Source organism: Podarcis melisellensis (genome assembly GCF_964234715.1).
Source record: "Podarcis melisellensis genome assembly, chromosome: 8".
NCBI lineage: Eukaryota > Metazoa > Chordata > Lepidosauria > Squamata > Lacertidae > Podarcis > Podarcis melisellensis.
In genome coordinates this window covers 70,840,278-70,861,953 of record NC_138540.1, presented here as the reverse complement: position 1 = coordinate 70,861,953, position 21,676 = coordinate 70,840,278, and the positions used below count along the sequence as shown (strand labels likewise).

General features: G+C 45.7%; 1 long non-coding RNA gene across 2 annotated transcripts in view; it reads left to right on the top strand.

Moving 5' to 3' along the window:
• Positions 1-21,676, top strand: part of LOC309375402 — a 93,731-nt gene that overhangs the window by 16,414 nt on the left and 55,641 nt on the right. The window contains exons 1-2 of one of the 2 annotated variants that reach the window (XR_014170910.1): positions 7,576-7,658; positions 19,392-19,511. This is a non-coding gene — a long non-coding RNA (uncharacterized lncRNA). Of the gene's footprint in view, positions 1-7,575; positions 7,659-19,391; positions 19,512-21,676 lie in introns of those variants that run through there. The other variant, XR_014170909.1, reaches the window with a different exon arrangement.

Below are 21,676 nucleotides of genomic sequence, written 5' to 3'. Positions count from 1 at the left end.
GGCAGAGCTCCTGCCCTTTAGTAGTTGTATAGAAGTGGGAATGTTTGCTGAATTATTTATTTTACATACCAGTCAAAAGTGTAGGAGCCCTGTCCTCTTTTGCTTCTGGTCATCCTAGTGGTCGCCCTAAAAACAAAATTGTTCTCCTTCTTCTGCCAGTCCACCGCTTTGAAATAAAAGGAAGTAAATGAAGACAGGGGAGCCTTTGAGATGTAGCTGGGACCTAGGCTAGCTCTGCCTCACAGCTGACAACGTCACCATTCGCAGAACTTCTGGCCACATTTCGTTTTTGAAATGTGGGAAGTAGAAATTTGCCTTTCAGTACAACAACCTTGTTATCTAGACACTGACACTTGCCTACACAGCAGTGATATCACGGTGCTTGTGGCACGTTTGTGGTGTAGGCTGTGTGAGTTTTATCAGGGAAGAGGAGGGTCCTGTCGTTAGACTGAGGAGGACAGAGCAGACGGCATTTGAAAAATAGAACAAAAAATTCTGTTCAGACAATATCTCTGTAAGATAGTGTGGTCCTTTACAGGAAAGGTGGAGCTCACATCATCAAAATGTGAGCGGCAGGTGGGCTGATTTGCTAATGAGACAGGGTGTTTGTAACACAAGAGGAACCACGTTTCACGTGGGCAATCACAACAGCAACAAGTGTGGAACCTTGAGAGAAGAGCCGCGTATTCCAAGAGCAAAATATTATGGTTTGAGTACTGGGGAACTGTGACATCCTCACAACAGTGCTAGCTAATGTGGCAGACTACAGTTTCTTCATCCCTGACCATTGGCCATGCTGGTTGAGACTGATGGGAATTGGAGGGCACCAAGTTGCTCATCCCTTGGATATAAGCAGAGCCTCAAGGACAAGCTATGCAAAACAAATGCCACGTGGATTGTTGAAAAATGCAGAAGGAAACCCTTGCACACAGAGCTAGCTGCCGGTTTTGCAGGTCCTTTGGGCAAGTTGCTCTCAGTGGGATCCTTGTCCTATTGAGAGAGCCTCCGCCACCATCCCATTTGCCCTGGCTTCTGCCTAGACCATGAGAACAGAGGCTCTTATCTGAGAGTAAGGAATCAATCTTTATTGAGGCAAAGAAGGGATACACATTGCATCTTGGCTATGGAGGAAGGACTAGAAGGCTAGAAGCCATTGATAGCTTGATCCTCCATGAGTTGGCCTAAACTTCTTTTGAATACATCCAAGTTGGCACCAATCACTTTGTCTTGAGATTTATAGCAGGGTTGGATAACCTGCAAACCTCCAGAGGTTCAGGATTATAACTCCCATCATCCTTGACCTTTGGCCATGCTGCCTGAAACTAATGAGAGTTGGAGCCTGACAACATTTGTAGGGCTGCAGAAACCTACCATATTTTTCGCTCTATAAGATGCACTTTTCCCCTCCTAAAAAGTAAGGGGAAATGTGTGTGCATCTTATGGAGCGAATGCAGGCGGGAGGCTCTGCTCAGCGCTCCCTTTAAAGAGCCGCGTGGAGCGCACCAAGTTGCTTATCCCAAGAGCCCCCAAGAGCCGCATACACACTCCATGTGCTCTTTAAAGGGAGCGCGGCTCTCCCGGGCAAGGGGAGCCTTCATCCTGCTACCCAGGAGAGGCTGTGCGTGGCTATCCCATAAGCCAGGACAGCTAGCAGGATCGCTGTGCAGTGATCCTGGTTGCTGTCCTGGCTTCTGGGATTCAGAATATATTTTTTCTTGTTTTCCTTTTCCAAAAACTAGGTGCATCTTATGGTCTGGTGTGTCTTACAGAGTGAAAAATACGGTATGTCCCCACTGTGGAAGGATGTGTGGATCCATAATTGGCCTCCACAGTCACTTCCAGACTCGTTGTTAAAACTGTGTTTATGGAAGACTCAATCTTACCAGAAGAGTCCTGGTTTATGGAACAGAAACAGATCAAATGCATCTTACATGTGCCTCAAAGTAGTAGTGAGCCTCCTTTGAACTGTCAAGGCATGGAACCCACTCACAGATGCTTCTCCACCATGTTGCCCCTGGCCTTCCTCCTTCCTGCTCCTTTCCTTTCTTGTAGACACCTCCAGGACTTGGTACGTACAGGGTTAAGCCACTCAACAGTCACGGTGACTCAGGGCTGGGAAATATGATAAAACGAGCCACAGCTACTGCTGCTAATAGATATTGCACTTGTCACCACAAAGAAACCAGAGGACTCGTTTAATGTGGTTCATGCCATCACAACAGCAAGAGGCTGCGATGCGATGGAGCTAGACAGAAGGGGAAGGAAGCGGAGGGTGACTCTCATGGAAACAATCCTGGCTGAGATCCGGGGGGGTGGGGGTGGCGTGCCCATTCACTGAAGAGGGCAGGGGCCAGGGGGCTGGGCTGCAGTCCTGATAGGAGCCAACATTGCAGCAACGATGCACTACTGCACTCTCTATGCAGCGGCTGCCCACGGGGACAGTCTGGGAAATGAAATTGGCCAAGAATGCCAAGCCCAGATTATAGGACCATTGGAAGATGCCTTAGGCCAAGTCTGGTCATTGGCCCACCTAGCTCAGTACTGTCCTTGCGGACTGGCAGTGGTTCTCCAGGGTTTCAGACAGTGGTCTTTCTCAACCCTATCTGGTGATCCCAGGGATCAAACCTGGGAACTTCTGCAGATGGTCTGCAACTGAGCAATTACCCTTCCTCAGATTGTCGTCTGGGGCTGGCAGGAGGCACCATGGCCACATTCATACCATGCTTTTAAAGCGTTGTGATACCACTTTAAACAGCCATGGCTTCCCCCAAAGAATTCTGGGAGCTGTAGTTAAGGGTGCTGAGAGTTGTTAGGAGTTGCCCTGTTGCCCTGGAAGAGCTACAGTCCTACGCTATACTGCTGCTTGCTTTTGTGACTTTGAAACTCTGCTGGGGGCTGTCTCTTGCTGGAGGGTGTGTTTAGCCCCATGCTTTGGGTCTAGGGATCAAGCCAATTCTTTTATCAATTACTCCACACATTGGTGATCTATATATTTCCCTCCCACAAAACCACTCTGTAAATTGTAGCTCCCAGAACAACTCCCAAATTGTAACAACTCCCAGAACAAAACTACAGCTCCCAGGATTCTTTGAGGGAAGCCATGACTGTTTAAAGTGGTATAAAAGGTAAAGGGACCCTTGACCATTAGGTCCAGTTGTGACCAACTCTGGGGTTGCAGCGCTCATCTCGCTTTATTGGCCAAGGGAGCCGGCGTACAGCTTCTGGGTCATGTGGCCAGCATGACTAAGCTGCTTCTGGAGAACCAGAGCAGCGCACGGAAATGCCGTTTACCTTCCCGCTGGAGTGGTACCTATTTATCTACTTGCACTTTGAAGTGCTTTCAAACTGCTAGGTTGGCAGGAGCGGGGACCGAGCAATGGGAGCTCACCCCACCGCGGGCATTCGAACCGCTGACCTTCTGATCAGCAAGTCCTAGGCTCTGTGGTTTAACCCACAGCGCCACCCACGTCCCTTCAAGTGGTATAAGAGTGCTTTAAACGTAAGGTGTAGATGTGGCCTAAATTATGCTGGTTTTAGGCCACCTTCCTTGGCTTCCAGATTGCTTCTGGGTATTCATTTTGGCTGAAATGACCTGGGGGATTCCAGTCCCAGTGACTACTTCACTTTTGTATTCTACCTAATACAAATCTTGAACTTTGTATCGGTTTTGCACCACCAGAGCCCTGTGCCATTAGGAAAGGCACGTTTTTGCTTCCGATTACATGTTATGCTGAAAAAGAAACATACTCATCTTAAAACTGAAAATACCCCGCAAGGAAGTTAAGTGAAACCAGCAGCCAAGTTTCTAGCTCCTTGCTGTCTTCTCTTTAGGCTGCTGTTTGCTCTAGAAAGTGCTGCAGAATGAGACACAGAGGCACGTGGCCCGCAGCCTGAAACCTCAAACGGCTGCAACAAAACTAGAAAAGCAACAATGCTGCATTAGATATGTTGTTGTTGTTTAGTTGTTTAGTCGTGTCCGACTCTTCATGATCCCATGGACCAGAGCACACCAGGCACTCCTGTCTTCCACTGCCTCCCACAGCTTGGTCAAACTCATGTCAAACTCATGTTTGACCTTCGAGAACACTGTCCAGCCATTTCGTCCTCTGTTGTCCCCTTCTCCTTGTGCCCTCAATCTTTCCCAGCATCAGGGTCTTTTCCAGGGAGTCTTCTCTTCTCATGAGGTGGCCAAAGTATTGGAGCCTCAGCTTCAGGATCTGTTCTTCCAGTGAGCACTCAGGGCTGATTTCCTTCAGAATGGATAGGTTTGACCTTCTTGCAGTCCATGAGACTCTCAAGAGTCTCCTCCAGCACCATAATTCAAAAGCAGGCTGCAAGAAAACTAGAAAAGCAACAACGCTGCATTAGATATAGATGGGTCATTTTGGAAGGAACAAGGGGAACATGTGGTTGTTGGCGACTGCAGAGGAGGGATGGGAAACCTGTGGCCCTCCAGATGTTGCTGTGGTACAACTTTCACCAGCCACAGCCAGCATGGTCAAGGCTGAGGGATGATGGGCGTTGTAGTTTAGCAACATCTGAAGGGCCGCAGCTTCCCCATCCCAAATATAGAGCCTGGTCTAACGCCATGCTAACTTTTGCAACTCTGCTAGGCTCTAGCACGGTTTAAAAATAAATCAATCATGAAGTTGTCACATTTTGGGAGCGAGCGAGGCATTGTGTGGCAAGGAAAATGCAGTCAGCGCTCTACATGTGAAAACGTAACTTCTCTGTCATAATGATTTGACATTTCAGCAAAGATATGGTATGGCTTCATTGGAATAGCTTGTTCCTTTGGTAGGGGTTACAGTGCCAGACTAGGACCTTGGGAGATGTGTGTTCAAATCTCTACTCAGCTGTGAATCTCAGTGGGCGACCTTGAGCCAGCCAGCTACTAGTTGAGTGACTAGTTACGCATTGCCAAAAAAAAAAAAAAATCACTTTTAAAAGAAGGCGAAAGATCCCACCAATTTGCATATGGAAATGTATGTGCACATATGCAGATTCAGAAATAATGGCTATCATGTAAAGAGAAATACAAAACAATCCATCTCACCATAATAGAGGCTGGTGCGAAGCGACTTGCATGCCCTCTCCGACTGCTGACTGGGTGATCCTGACTCTTAAGGGGCAACTTCAAGGCTCCACCTCCTGCTCTCCATTTTTATGCATGCTTATCTTTAAACCAGACCTGAATCAGAGAGCCCTCACAGAGCTATGATCCCCCAAATCCTTATCAAACCACAGTTTCCAGGATTATTGGGCTGGGGCTGGAGAGTGATGTGTGTTGGGTGTACAGTGGTACCTCGGGTTAAGTACTTAATTCGTTCCGGAGGTCCGTTCTTAACCTGAAACTGTTCTTAACCCGAAGCACCACTTTAGCTAATGGGGCCTCCTGCTGCCGCTGCACCGCTAGGGCACGATTTCTGCTCTCATCCTGAAGCAAAGTTCCTAACCCGAGGTACTATTTCTGGGTTAGCGGAGTCTGTAACCAAAAGCGTATGTAACCCGAGGTACCACTGTACTTTGTATTATGTAGTTCTATCCCTGGTCCCCAACCCTGATTTAATTCAGGGAACCAATTTTCCTCTGACAAAAGCGAGCCTGGGACAAGGAGACTGTCCCCACATTTTAAGACGCCTTGACCATTTTCAGTGAAATCTTACACATGTTCACCTGAGAGTTTTACACATGTTCATCTGAGAAGCCCCATTTGAGTTTAATGGGGCTTACTCCCAGCTAAGAGAGTGTAGGATTGCAGCAAGGTCTGCCATTATAACTAAGCTTCTAGTCTGGCCAGTACTTCATGTTCGGGTCTGCTGAGAGGCTGCTAGATTCTCTGGGCAGATTTCGTAGTTTCTGATGTCTCCATTTCCCCCTCTGTGTCTGTGCTCCATCCTGAAAACAGAAACCACGATGGGTTTCTCAACTTCTCTGTTTGTATCATAAAACAACTAACACCAGCGCCTTCTGAATCTTACTGATTTTTCCCCCCTCACAAAGTTGTTATTCTTTCTGAGTAGCTCTGCTCCCATTTTGCAATTGGAATTCAGTTGCGTCAGATCTTAAAGCTCAACGTGGAGTTGCTCATGAAGACGACTCAGAAACTGCAATTGGTCCAAAATGTGGCAGCCAGATTTTGGGGTAGGGTTCCCTTTAGACCTCATATAACCACTGCTTTAAAAAGAGTTCAATTGGTTGCCGTTCATTTCTGGGCCCAATTCAAGGTGCTTACATAAGTGTTTAAAACCCTAAATAACTTGGGTCCCAAGTATCCGAAATACCATCTATATGCCCACTTTGTTGCTAAGATTGGCAGAGGAAGCCCTCTTTCTAGTACCTGCCCCCCAGAGGCTCAGGTGGCGGCAGCCCCAAAGATGTCAAATTCTCTCCCCACAGAGGTATGTCTGGCACCTTCATACAACTTCCACTGAAGACGCACCTCTGTACCCTGGCTTTTGACACTTGAGGTGTACATATTTCAGACCTGATTTATTTTTGTGATTGTAAGTTATTTTAAACTGTTTTTAATATTGTGTTTTAATGTTGTAAGCTGCCCTGGGACCTTTGGCTGAAGGGTGGTAATATAATAATAATAATAATAATAATAATAATAATAATAATAATAATAGTGGTCTATCAGCAGAAAAACGAAGATAATGGTTGCTAGGAATTTGCACGTACCACTAAACCATGGTTTATCGGACTATCGTTGACTGAACAATAGCTTACTGCTATGTGTGAACCCTGCTCAGTGTCTTAACTTTGATTTGCTTACTCCCAATAAACCATAATCACCTGAAGCCATGGTTTGTTGTTGACTTACCAATAAAGCATAATCACCTGAAGCCATGGTTTGTTGTTGACTTATAAATCCTGCTTTGTTTTAAGTATAGCATGGTGTTATGTATGAACCCAGCAGCCTTCCTTAACTGTGGTTTGTTCCTGGACAACTCCACCCCAGACTCTCACCAAGCTACAAAAACACAAGGCAGGAGCAGTTGGCAGACAAACCTCCTACAGAACTTGGGAGCAGGGGCTGCCATATGGATAATTACTGCTATAATTGCCCAGTCTCCCTGCCAGACAACCAGTTATGTATTGGGGACCTTGCCAGAGTGTTATGTGGGCTGTCCACTTCTAGGAAATGGATGTTGAGTGAACCGTAGTTTTTTAAAAAAGAGATAGACTGGGTGGGTAGGCCAGAACCATACCATTGCACCATTTCCCATGTTAATATTCCACATTGCCCATCCTGCGGCTGCAGTAAAATTAGGTGCTGCAATAGCAGCCAGTAGACTTTACCGTTGTACCTTGGATCCCAGAGGCCTTGTGAGTCGAATGTTTTGGCTCCCAAAGCCCGCAAAATGAGTGTTCTGGTTTGCGAACGTTCTTTGGAACCCGAACATCCGTCATGACTTCCACAGCTTCCGAATGGCTGCAGGAGAATGGCTTGGTTTCCGAATGTTTTGGAAGTCGAACGGACTTCTGAGGTACCACTGTCTTGTCTTGCATTGATCCTGCCTCCCTTCTGTTGTAGAACCCATAGTGGCATAGGAACTGACCAGACCCAGACCTGCTTAGCTGCAACAAGATGTTGGCTTCATGACCCTTCAGACCAATCCCTTCAAAAACCTCTTCCCCTGCTCCCTGTGCAGGTAGGTCACAGGCACAAGCAAATCTGTGCATTAAATCACTGTGCAATTTATTTTCTTCTTCTTTTTGAACAAACATCTCTGCACACAAATGCAGCAAGAACATCTCCCCCACCAACATGAATTCTGCCACTCTGCTTTATTTATTTGTTCATTTATTTACTTAAAGGAGATTGTACACCTCACTTCTCCCCTACAGAACAGATGTCCAAAGCAACTAACAACAAATATGCTATCATATTTGCTTAGTTTCTACATGAACTGAGGCTTTGTCATAGTTTCTGTGCGACGCTGTTCCAAATCAGATAGACACCTACAATTCTTTATCGCCTGGTTATTATTTTTTCTTGTTTTGCCTAGTAGGGAATTAATTTTATCCAGTGTTGGTCATTTGTTCTGTATTGTATGATATCCTAATGATTTGTTCCCTGCTATGCTTTTTTTTTAACCAATTGGTTTCTAAATATACTTATAAATCAGAGATGAGGAATCTGTGGCCCTCAAGATGTTGCTGGACTACAACTCCCATCATCCTTGAGCACTGACCATGCTGGCTAGGGGTGATGGGAGTTGCAGTCCAGGAACATCTGGAGGGTCACAAGTTCCTTATCCCTATTATAAAAGAATAAAATATAAAGTGCTATCTGACGTCAATCAGAATAGACCCATTAAAATAGAGTTTCCACCCAATATAGTTGGATATCATCCATAATCATCAAATATTTTTGATTAAGAATGAGATTATCAAAAAACAGAAATACACAGAAGAATCAATAAAATATGATGGCCAGATTAAAACAATAAAAGCTAAGCAGCCAAGAAATCAAAAGTTGGAGTGGACAGTTTCATCAGAATGCCGGCAACAAAAGAGATACTCTAACCTTCCATGGCATGGATTCCCCAACTTTGGGGATTTCTTGAAAGACCCACAATCTCCTGGTGCCTTCTGGGTGCTGTAGAACCATTACAACTGCAGCTCTTGTTCCAAGCTACAGTATAGTGTTTGTAAAAAAACCTGGAGCATTATTTTCCTTTTTCTGCTCATGCACTTAAGTGCACTAAAAAAGGAAATTTAAATTATCTACTTTCTGCTAGGGATTGGTGTAGTAGTAGTAGTGCATATAGCATTTTTTTGAAGGTGTTGAGTAAGCAACAGCATAAGAGGACACCTTGCAGAACAGGTCATGGCAGTGTACAGGCGGGCAATTCAGACAGGCAGGGCATCACAGCATTACTGAGCGCGTCACCAACCACGTCGCAGATCACTCTTTACCGGGTGACACAATTGCTCTTTGCTAGTCTATGCATGCAGGGCTTGGGCTGCGGGGTTTTTGTTGGAAGCCAAAGGCATCAGTGAAAACCTGCACATGAAAGAGAGGGAAAGGAGGGGGCAAGTGGGGGGGGGGAACGAACAACTGGGAAAACACTTCAGTGAAACAGCTGGGGGTGCGTGAGAACAAATGGTGTCAATAACAGAGGAAAAGGCTAGTTGTGGAGGGCAGCCAGTGGGATACTTCAAGCTCAGGTTCCTAATTCTTTTTAATGGTATAACGATGTGCTCAGAATAGATCAACCGGCTACATAGCTATGATGCCTATGACAACGATGTCTCATGCTGAATGTAACTGACATGTAGAACAGACTCTGTCAATTGAAAGGTTAAGGTAAAGGGACCCCTGACGGTTAGGTCCAGTCGCGGACGACTCTGGGGTTGCGGTGCTCATCTCGCTTTACTGGCCGAGGGAGCCGGCGTCATGTGGCCAGCATGACTAAGCTGCTTCTGGCTAACCAGAGCAGCGCACAGAAACACCGTTTACCTTCCCGCCAGAGCGGTAGCTATTTATCTATTTGCACTTTGACGTGCTTTCGAATTGCTAGGTTGGCAAGAGCTGGGACCAAGCAACGGGAGCTCACCCTGTCGCAGGGATTCGAACCGCCGACCTTCTGATCGTTTAACCGACAGTGCCACCCGCGTCCCATTAATTGAAAACAAAGACATTATATGCACCTTTCGTGGAAATATAACCATCACCACCACCAACTTCATAGCTTTGAATCTGCAAGTACAATGGGTGATTTTCTTTCCTGTATTTTCAGAAGCTTAACCTGGCCAAGATCCATTTGCATTTTCTTTGATGAATTTCTTCATCATCATTATTAATATTAAAATTAATATTGTTGTTGCTCTTGCTGCTATCTATTAATGCCAAAATGGTGTTCTCATGCCCTCCAATGGTGTTCTCGTACCTCACCCATCTGACTGGTTGCCACTCTGGGCAGATTCAAACATATATAAACACGCAACAAAATATTAAACATCAAAAAAGCTTCCCTACATAGGGCTGCCTTCAGATGGCTCGGGGTGGGTGGGTTTGGATAACTCCATATCCTCCAACATTTCCCCCATGAAAATAGGGACATCCTACCATACCCTCCAACATTTCTCTGAAGAAAATTGAGACGTCCTAAGGAAAAGAGGGACATTCTGAGATCAAATTGGAAAGTAAGATGGCTTCTGTAAGTCCAGGACTGTCCCTGGAAAATAGAAACACTTGGAGGGTCTGTGTTCTATAAGTTTACAAAGTATAAAACCCAAGTTACACTCATCATTAAAATATAAACAGTTAAAATCACCACTTGGAGACTGTATACCATTGAGAGATTTTTAAAATATTAAGTAGTAGATACATCTTTTAACATAAACAAACATCCCCAATTAAAATACAAATAAAACAGTACCATTAAAACAATACAGCACTTAAAAGCAGGGGACAGAATCAAGAAAGTGCCTGTGTAAATGCGCCTCATGGTCATAGACTTCCAGCAGCTGGTTCTTGGCCTGCAAAGACTCTCCCACCCCTGGTCAAATGTGACATTTCCTCTCCTTTCCTCATCCTTTGGTGAAGTCTCCCCCCCCCCCCCAAGCTTCTCTGGCTCTGGGATTTCCTCCTTCCCTAAGCACAGCAGAAAGGTAGATTGGCACTGCAGACTGCCACCTGCTCAATTTAGTAATTGGAAGAACTATTAAAAAATGTTTTTATTTTGGCTCCAGTTCTATTGCACCTAATCCAGGTGGCCAACAATTAAGGCAAGAGCGGACTGCGCTCAGTTAAAATGCTTTTTTAAAAAAAAAATGCTACTATGCCTACTGAGCCTTTTCCTGCTCTGTGCTTTATGGAATTGGATGATACCCAACTCTGGAAAGCAGCTTGTCAAGATGTTGTAGACTATTATTATTTTCCAGAACTAAGCTCTGCTTTGACCTTGAATAAATGTCAACTAAGGGATGGACTCTTCTGGATAGAATTCAGAAGGGACTTGCAACTGATTAGAAACAACAAATTCCCCCCTTGGTAGCCACTTTTGAGAACAGAGCATTTTAGAGCTCGTTATCTGACCAAACTCTCACCAGCTGCCTTAAGAAATGCCTTTACTGAGCTGTGTTTCCAAGCGATGCCCACTGCAGTTTCGGACGGCTGCAACAAGAGACTTTGTATTTGTGGTCAAGCTCAGGTAGAAGTCATCACTCATTATCTATTAGCCCGCCCATTATAGAGACCCAAGAGATTGCTTTCTGAAACCTTTGTTCACACAAGCAAGTACAGTGGTACCTCGGGTTACATACGCTTCAGGTTACAGACTCCGCTAATTGAGAAATAGTGCTTCAGGTTAAGAACTTTGCTTCAGGATGAGAACAGAAATTGTGCTCCGGTGGTGTGGCGGCAGCGGGAGGCCCCATTAGCTGAAGTGGTGCTTCAGGTTAAGAACAGTTTCAGGTTAAGAACGGACCTCCGGAACGAATTAAGTACTTAACCCGAGGTACCACTGTAGGTACACCCTAGCAGAAATGGTTTAGTTTCTTTTAAGTGACAATAATAGGTGGTTGGAATACCTCTGGAGGGGCCAGGGCCTGGTTTGTTTCCCTGGTTTGAGAAACATTTCCTCCACTCCCCAGCAAAAGCAGGTCTAGCACTGTTTCTATCAATGAGAATGATCCAAAAAAAGCTGTAGACCAACCCTTTGCTATTTCAAGTCCTGACAGCTCTAAATCCTCCCGTATCAGTTGGGAGGAAGGGAAGCACACAGCAAAGTCATGTACAGGGCGGAGCAGCAGCTGCTGACTCAACAAATTCCCTGCTAAATTATCTTTTTTTTTAAAAAAACACCCATATACACATGTTGAAACAGTGCAGCGTGAGTAACAACTTGGCTGAAGCCCAAAGAGTTGTGCTTTGTTCCCACCAATTCCCTTGGTAAGAACTTGTGATTCCTAGTTGCCAGTATACTAGATGGCATTCTGTCTCCAATAGTGGAGGCAGAACTCTCTGCACATACATAATTTTACTTGCATGCCACCTTTCTACGCTTCAAAGCATGCTCGAGGCGGCTTGCAATATGGGAAAGATACATAACTACAACATAACAAAAGTAGTTGTAAACTTCCCCACCCTTCAAAAATATATATGCATGAGTTTTTACATGCATGAGTTTTACAAGGAAGAGGTGGAAATGGTTAAGTCGAACTTTGCTTACCAGCGCTCTCACCCAGCGGTATCGATCTGAGCAATGATGTTCCTGTTGCCAGTTGTGCAAGGCAGATATGAAAGATCATGCAAAGGAAAGTCAGTGTGAAAATGGGGTTGATGGAGACATTAGGTGAAGCCATTAATGCAATGCAAACGGCCTTTATGAATCCCATTCATTCTCATTTCTTTTTGAACCTGGTGTACATCTGCATCAGAGGGAGCTGGCAAGATCTTGAGGTGGTAGAATGAACTATATTCTTTTGGACTTGGGTGATAATGTTTTTTAATGTCCCATCTTTTTCTTTAATTGAAAAAAATTCCCTGGGTTTTTTTTTTTTAAGCTAGCACATCAGGAAGGAAAAAAACAGCAGCCTTATGCCTGTTGTGCTGATTTTCGACCTGCAAGGATTAAATATATACAGTATATATATATATATATTAAGGGAAACATTTCTAAAAGAGTGGCTGGGGAAACCCAGCCAGATGGGCGGAGTATAAATAATAAATTATTATTATTATTATTATTATTATTATTATTATTATTATTATTATTATTACAGTCATACCTTGGGTTAAATATGCTTCGAGTTGAGCGCATTCGAGTTATGCTCCTCGGCAACCTGGAAGTAATGGAGTGTGTTACTTCCGGGTTTTGCCGCTTGCGCAGACGCTCAAAATGACATCATGCGCATGCACAGAAGCAGCGAAAAGCAGATGTGCCGTCGCTAGTTATGTTTACCTCTAGGTGTGAATGGGGCTCCGGAATGGATCCCATTCGTATCTAGAGGTACCACATTATTATTATTATTATTATTATTATTATTATTAATGTGATTCCAAACCTGCAGTCTGAAGTGGCACAGTCCATTCTATCACTTGAGGGCTTTGCCAAATCATTTTGATTCCTTTGTAGAGCAGTCCATTGCTATACTTGCAGGCATGAGGAATATTCACAGCTTGGGACACAGCAATGTTCTTGCTGCTGCTTTGACAGGCACCACAGCAGAACCACTGCTGGTCAGCGTAGACAATATTGATGGGCCAAAGGGAGCTTCATGTGTCCCTGCTCCTGTGACTACCTTGGCCGCCTTGCCATTGACGTCCTTGACTTCCATGAATTTGCCTAATCCCCTTCTAAGGCCATCCAAGTTGGTGGCCATCACTGACTCCTGTGGGATCGAATGCCATAGCTTTAACGATGAGCTGTGGTACTTCTTCAAGTCATAAATAAAGTCCAACCAGTCAGCCAGGAAGTGGCATGGAAGTGGAAAGAATCCGCATGCCAGTCTGCATGAACTAAAGCCCCAGGCATGCCACTGCCGGCTTTCAGCCAAATGCTACCTCTCTTCTCATGCTAATAAATCTTGTGTTTTAAGAAGTTTTAAGAAGTGGCTCTGCCACAGTCAACTTGCAAATGAAATAAATATGAATGTCTGGAGGCGGTTGGAGGATGGATGGTGGCTAACAGATTGAGGTTGAATCCTGACAAGACAGAAGTACTGTTTTTGGGGACAGGAGGTGGGCAGGTGTGGAGGACTCCCTGGTCCTGAATGGGGTAACTGTGCCCCCTGAAGGATCAGGTGCGCAGCCTGGGAGTCATTTTGGACTCACATCTGTCCATGGAGGCACAGGTCAATTCTGTGTCTAGGGCAGCTGTTTACCAGCTCCATCTGGTACGTAGGCTGAGACCCTATCTGCCCACAGACTGTCTCGCCAGAGTGGTGCATGCTCTGGTTATCTCCCGCTTAGACTACTGCAATGCTACCTTTGAAGGTGACCCGGAATGCGGCAGCTAGACTGGTGACTAATCCAGAATGCGGCAGCTAGACTGGTGACTGGGAGCGGCCGCTGAGACCATATAACACCGGTCTTGAAAGACCTACACTGGCTCCCAGTACGTTTCTGAGCACAATTCAAGGTGTTGGTGCTGACCTTTGAAGCCCTAAACGGCCTCGGCCCAGTATACCTGAAGGAGCATCTCCACCCCCATTGTTCTGCCCGGACACTGAGGTCCAGTGCTGAGGGCCTTCTGGTGGTTCCCTCGCTGCGAGAAGCCAAGTTACAGGGAACCAGGCAGAGGGCCTTCTCGGTAGTGGCGCCCGCCCTGTGGAACGCCCTCCCACCAGATGTCAAAGAGAACAACAACTACCAGACTTTTAGAAGACATCTGAAGGCATCTCTGTTTAGGGAAGCTTTTAATGTTTAATAGGTTATTGTATCTTAATATTCTGTTGGAAGCTGCCCAGAGTGGGTATAAATCATTATCATCATCATCATCATCCTGCCTTTCCTCCAAAAAATCTCAAGGTGGGGTGCATGGTTTTCCCTCCCTCCCTCCCCAAATTTTATCCTCCAACAATCCTGAGGTTAGGCAGATGGGCCCAAAGTTGTCCAAAGAGACCTTCAAGGCTGAATGATGATTTGAACTGTCTGGCACTCCAACCCAGGTAAGGGAAACCTTTGGACTGCCAGACATTTGCTGAACGAACTACAAATTCCCTCACCCCTGGCCATTGGCCATGCTAGCTGGGGCTGATGGGAGTTGTAGTTCAGCAATTTCTCAAGGGCCAAAGGGTCTCCACACCTGTTCTTACCAGGCGCAGAACACCAGATCTTGCAGAATTCCTTCTTTGTGGTATCTTTGTCCTAGCCTACATATGTGATCTGAGTCACTTCAGACTGCAGGTGGGTGATACAGCTCGCAGCTACACCACAATGTACATTTAAAGCAGTGCTACACTACATGGAAACAGTATACATGGAAATATACTTTGCGAGGGGTGCTGGGAAGTGTAGCTCTGTGAGCTCAGCACACACGACAAACTAAGGTTCCCAGGATTCTTTGTGGGAAGTCATAGTGTTAGTTGTTGAAGAGTGCTTTAAATCTATGGTATGGATGCTCCCATAATTTTTCAATATTCTCCCATTTTTAAAAAAGAACAACAACAAAAAAACCCTACAGGTAAAAAAGCACACCAAGCGAGCATATCAGAACAAACAGTCCCAGCTTTCACCTTGTGCATTTTTTCTCCTTGCAGTGAGTTTTCCCACAGGCAAGCATTTAAAATACAAGAAAACAATCCTCCATCTGCAATCTGAATCGGCACAATCTATTCTGCCTTCTCATCACTCTGCTGCACGGGTAGATGCAAGCTTTGAGTAGACACATTCCTCCATCCTTGCTAGAAGTATTCCAGTTTAATTGCAGGCCAGCCCATCCCAGGCTTTATACTGGACTAACAGGACAGAAGACATTCTGGGGAGGAGAGCTAGGCAAGAGTAGTTTCGCTATATGCACGTGTAGGACTGAGCCACAACACTGCTTGTGTCCATTGCCCTTTGTAAGAACCAATTTCCTACCTCCTTCCTGCCCTAACAAGGAACTCCAAGGTAGTTTACAAAACAGGAAAGAAAAAGAAAGCACAAAAAATCAATTTAAACCAGACTTCTCCAAGCTGGTGCTGCCCAGATACTTTGGACTACAACACCCATCAGTCTTAGCCGGCATGCCCAATGACCAGGGACAATGATTCAGAACATTTAGAGGGTGCTGGGTTAGGGAAGGCTGGTTTTAACCTGTAACAGAACGCAAAGCATTAAAAGTCAATAAGGGTGGAGTTCAAAACCTTCAATGTCAACTTTATTATTTACTGAAACATTCTTATAACCCACTTTTCCAAATGTGATCAAGCTTTAAAGACATATATCAGGCTTGTGCAATTGTGATCTACTCCAGCTATAAAAAAGCTGGCAGTGATCCACCCACTGGATTGACCAAAGTTGTTGGGCTTTTTTTTTGAAAGTTAAAGTTGTTGAGCTTTTATTTTGGGAAATCAAAGTTGTTGAGCTTTGAGAGGAAAGTCAGATTTGTTGAGCTTTTTCGGAGAAGTCAAAGCTGTTGAACTTTTTTTGGGAGCTCAAAGTTGTTTTCTGGGGGTGGTGGAAGGGGTCCCACAATCTACCACAATCTACCACAGGCACCCCACAATCTACCAGTAGATCGCGATCTACCTGTTGGCCATCCCTGACATATACTTCCCCCACATTCATTCTCCCTCACCACCTTTCCCTCCTTCTTTTCCTCCCTCCCACTCCCATTCCCTTTTTGTTGCGGGTGGAAACTGAAAGCTAGTTTGGTGTGGTGGTTAAGGTGTGAGATTAGGACTTGGGAGACCTTCAAATCCCTACTTGGCCAAGAAGCTAGGGTTGCCATATTTCATAAAGTGAAAATGTGGTCAGAAAATTTCAGAAAGTGAAAATGTGGTCAGAAAACATACGCCCAAATTTGACTGACAAATCAAGGACATTTTCAGGAAATTCCGGACATATAGCAGCCCTGAAGAGGCTCACAGGGTGATCTTGGGCAGATGATCGCCTCTCAGCCTAAGCTGAGGATATTGAGGAGCGGGAGAGCCCTTCACATCGCCTGGAGCACCTTAGAGGAAAAGGTGGTGTATAAATGTAAGAAACTGGTCAATAAGAAATCAGCTGTGGGGAAGCAGATTTTGGCTAAATGTTAGGACAGGGCTGAGGAATCTTTGGCCCTCCAGATGCTGCTGAACTACATCATCCCACACCATTCACCGTTCGGCCTGCAGCTGATGGGAATTGTAGTCCAACAACATCCAGAGGTTTCCCATCCTTGCTGTAGCTGGAAGCTCCCTGCATTTTACTGGGAGTCAGATTAGAAGACCGCCAAGGCCCCAACTCTAAAATGTGATGATCTTAAGATTTGTTTGATCATTGTGGCAGGGACCTATCTGTCTTACCCATGGAACTCTGTCATGTATCCTATGCCAATGGTGACTGGATGGATGGTTAAATAGGCAAATAGATTTATGGGCACTGGCTAAGAAAGAGATGGTGTGATGTACTGCTTTTCACAGAGGGTCCCATCATCTGAAAAGGGTGTCACATTGGGAGGCTGTAATGGGAAGGTGATCTTGGTGGAAGGAATGTGCTTCGGAAAACACACAGCTGGAGATCTTAGCTGAGCATCCAAGCACATTCCTGTTGCCTTCAGCAGCCCTCTGTTATTTTGCAAATCACTAGGAAATGCAATCACCCAGGGCCCCAACATAGCTGAGAATGTTAAGTGTTTGAAAGGCTGCCTTGTCTTCTGCATTGAGATTTCAAAACAATGTATTCCCCAATAACTTTTCTATTCTGGGCACACCTTGGTAGCTCTAACATTTTTGTGGGTACGTGCCAGAGATTCTGATCCCAAAGCTTGCCAGTCCATGCTAAAGTCTGCAAACTCCACACTGACTTCCTATGGTGTGTTCGCTGGTATATCAAGGCAAAAGGTCGCTTTCTTGTAATGAGCACTTGGTTGTGTGATGCAGTGCCCAGCTGAGATCACAGGAAGCTGCCATTGGGATGTGTACACACACAGCAATTTGTTATAAAGCTGCCTTCGTTCTGAGTCAGACCACTGATGGCATCTCCTGTGCCTTGCAATACAGATCTGTAGAAAGTAAATCAGCAAACCCGCTGCTGGAGTTGGACATAGGGACAGAATTTCTCCACCTGGGTCACTATTGTCTGCTCTGACTGCCAGGTACTCTGCAAAGTTTCAGGCATGGCTCCATCCCTGTGGTACTGCTGGAAATAATTTAACTGGAGATATGTGATTTGACTCTGCGAGTTTCTGCAATGTGTTGTCATGGGTTCTGAGGTGTGGGGAGCTGGCCGGGATAGGACAGAGGAGTGCCTGACAGATAACAACAGCAGCAGCAGCAGCAGCAGCAACAACAACAGCAACAACAGCAGCAGCAGCAGCAGCAGCAGCAGCAACAACAACAACAACTTTATTATTTATACCCCGCCCATCTGGCTGAGTTTCCCTAACCACTCTGGGCAGCTCCCAACAGAATATTAAAAACACGGTAAAACATCAAACATTAAAAACTTCCCTAAACAGGGCTGCCTTCAGATGTCTTCTAAAAGTCAGACAGTTGTTTATTTCCTTGACTTCTGATGGGAGGGTGTTCCACAGGGTGGGTGCCACTACCGAGAAGGCCCTCTGCCTGGTTCCCTGTAACCTCACTTCTTGCAGTGAGGGAACAGCCAGAAGGCCCTCGGCGTTGGACCTCAGTGTCCGGGCAGAACGATGGGGGTGAAGACGCTCCTTCAGGTATATTGGGCCAAGGTTGTAGTTTCCAAGTCACCTTCAAAGGCAGCCCCATGTAGATGACTCTGAGGAGAGATCCAGTGGGCTGCCACCTCTAGAGGGGTCAGAAACCACGTCCAGTCCTGCCTCTCCAGGGTGTGTGTTGTTACCCTGCCTTCCTCCATTGCCTAGGTCATGCAGATGCCAATGAAGGCATGAACAGACAAGGCTGGTCCAGCCTTCTCAGAGAAGTGCTAGGTTGGTTTCCCAGGCTCAGGATGAGAACCACTTGCCATCTTAAGCTGTGCCAGCTCCTTTCCCTATTTTATAATGGGTTTGTAGGGTTGTTGTTGTTATATCATTGTTTTTGCTTGCATAGCCATATGTAGCACCTGCTGTGCCTTTGAACTGTGTTTTGCCTATGTATTGCACTGATCTGATTGAGCATTAAATATATGGGAGGAAACTGCAATCCAAGTTCTTCGTCTAGTGCAGGGACGTCCAACTCCCAATAGACTGCAATCTATTCACAGTATAAAAAACTGGCAGTGATCTACCCACTGTCGTAAAAAGACTGCCAGTGATCTACACAAAATTGTTGAGCTTTTTTTAGGAAAACCAAAGTTGGTTGTTTTTATTTATTTATTGTAAGGGGATCGCTGAGGGACCAGACATCTACCAGGATCACCCCCAATCTACCAGTAGATCGCAATCTACCTGTTGGACATGCCTGGTCTAGTGGGAGCCAGGACAAGCATGCGCTCAGGCACTTTGCCACTCTCCATGCATCTCCCTGAGACACGCATACATCCAGAAATTTGTATATGAAAACAAATTAATAAGTTTGGTTCAGGCAGGTTGGGCTCAAATGACAATAACAGTCTCCTGTTCCAAAACAAGTGTTAATGACTATAGTAAAACTGAGATGACTGTGTTATGGCTGCTTGCCAGGTCAAAACCCATTTATCCACCAAGGCATTTTAAAGTTGATTAGTATTTAGACTGTTCTGCTGGTTTGACCTGTCTCCTTTTGTTCTTCACTATGATAATGTTGTTTTTATTGCTAATTGTATTGTGCTTTGATTGTTTTCGTTTCAGTTTTTGTTCACCGCCCTGGTACCTTTGTGGAGGAAGGGTGGTTTACAAATGGTTTTGCAGCACAACCCTAGACATGTCTACACAGAACTAAGTCCCATTGTGTTCGATGGGGCTTCTCAGGTGAGTGTATATAGGATTGAAGCCTCAATGCAGAATTAAAATAAATAAATACATCAATAATCAATCACTGCTGTTGTGAATAGTTGGATTATATTAACATACACAGAGCTGTTATTGACTGTACTACTGTACTTGCATTTCATTGCCACTAGATTACATCCTAACCCCCAAACCCCTATAATATATCCTGCCAATTAAGGATTAAAACTTCATGCATCTATCTAGTGAACTGGGCTGCAGTCAAGGAAAGAATATGCTACAATTAACCTATTATTTGTTATTAAAGCAATGCAAACCCTGCTGTTGTTTTTGTATGTGAAGGCAAACATAATTCTACTTCTACCTATGTTAGCTTCTCTGAAGCACAGTGAATGCTTACGCCAGTGAACACTGCAACAGTCTCCCAACATTTTACTAGTGGTAGTTAGAGAGCTTGACCACCATAGCTCTCTGTTAGTGACATATTTTATGCTGCCGGGTATTTTCTCCAGAGATGGAGCTGACCTAGCAGACTGAACTTTTGGTTATTTATTCTTGTCTTTGTCAATGAAATCTGATTGTTTGAAATGGCTGTACGCTGCTTTGATACGTGGAACTATAGAATTGTAGAGTTGGAACGGACATCTGGTCCAAGCCCTTGCAATGCAGGAATCTTGGCTAAATCAGTGTTTCCCAACCGGTGTTCCGCGGCACACTAGTGTGCCGCCGGACGTTGCCTAGTGTGCCGTGGGAGGGAGGCGGGCGAGTCGGGCTAATCCTCCGACGAGCTCCACCTCCAGACCCATTGCTCAAATCCTTTAACCCAGGAGGGCGGGGAGGGGGGGGGGAGAAAGAGAAAAAAGAAAGGGTGGGAAAAAAGAAGGGGAAGAGAAAATATTTTTTTAAAAAAAGGAAAGAGAGGGAAAAAAGCGAGGGATGGAGGAAGGGGAATAAACAGAAGGGGAGGACAATGAAGAGGGGCGGGGCTTGGCAGGCAGCAGATAACTGGGGAGGGGGGCGCGGCTGGCGGCGGCTCAAGGCAGGAAGGGAGGAGCTGCCTCGCGGAGAGTCTTGGGCTGCAGAGATTTCCCGTTCAGGAGCGCGGGAGGCCACGCCGTGGATGGGAATCTCCTCCTCCTCCAGGAGAGAGGGTGGTCCGCCCCACCGAGTCGGGCGTGCTCAAGCGTGGGAGCCTATAGTTAGAGCTCAGCTCCTTTTCTTGCCTTCCCCGCCCCCCCCCACGGAGCACATTTTCCTCGCCCCCCCAACCCCCGCATGTAGAATAGAAGCCCTCCAGCCTCCACGGTGCACAAACTCTCCCCTCTGCAACGAAGCGCTTTGTTGCATATCTTTGGTGAGGTTTTTAGGCAGTCTTGGTGCACCTTAAATCAGCGCTAATTGCGCCTGGACGCAGTATTTACTTCCGAGTAGGTCCCCTCCCCTCCCCCCGGTAGCACCTGACGTTGCTATTCGTATCATCAGGTTTGTTTGTTGATAATTTAATTGTTTTAAAAGCATCATGCTAAAGAGCTCTCTCCCACCCCCAGACCCTTGGGCAAAACAGAAACACACACATACACAAACACAGAGATTGAGCCCTGCAGGTTTTATGAAATGAATGGATTCTGAATGCCTGTTTCAGTGGCTTGTCTGCCTTAGGCTGCTGGGCCAGACACCTGTTACACGGTGCAGTCCGTAAGCTGTGAGCGCTGCTACCTGCCGCCGAGACCACGTAACGACAGTCTTGAAAGACCTACATTGGCTCCCAGTACCTTTCCGAGCACAATTCAAAGTGTTGGTGCTGACCTTTAAAGCCCTAAGCGGTTTCGGCCCAGTATACCTGAAGTAGCGTCTCCGCCACCATCGTTCAGCCCAGACACTGAGATCCAGTGCCAAGGGCCTTCTGGCAATTCCCTCACTGTGAAAAGTGAGGTTACAGGGAACCAGGCAGAGGGCCTTCTCAGTAGTGGCGCCCGCCCTGTGGAATGCCCTCCCATCAGACATCAAAGAGATAACCATTACCTTCTATGCTGTTACTATTTTTTTATTTTTTTTTACATAAGTAAAAAGTGACCTTTCCCCATCTGGCATGGTGGTGTGCCTCGAGATTTTTTTCATGAAACAAGTGTGCCTTTGCCCAAAAAAGGTTGGGAAACACTGGGCTAAATCATCCATGACTGATGGCC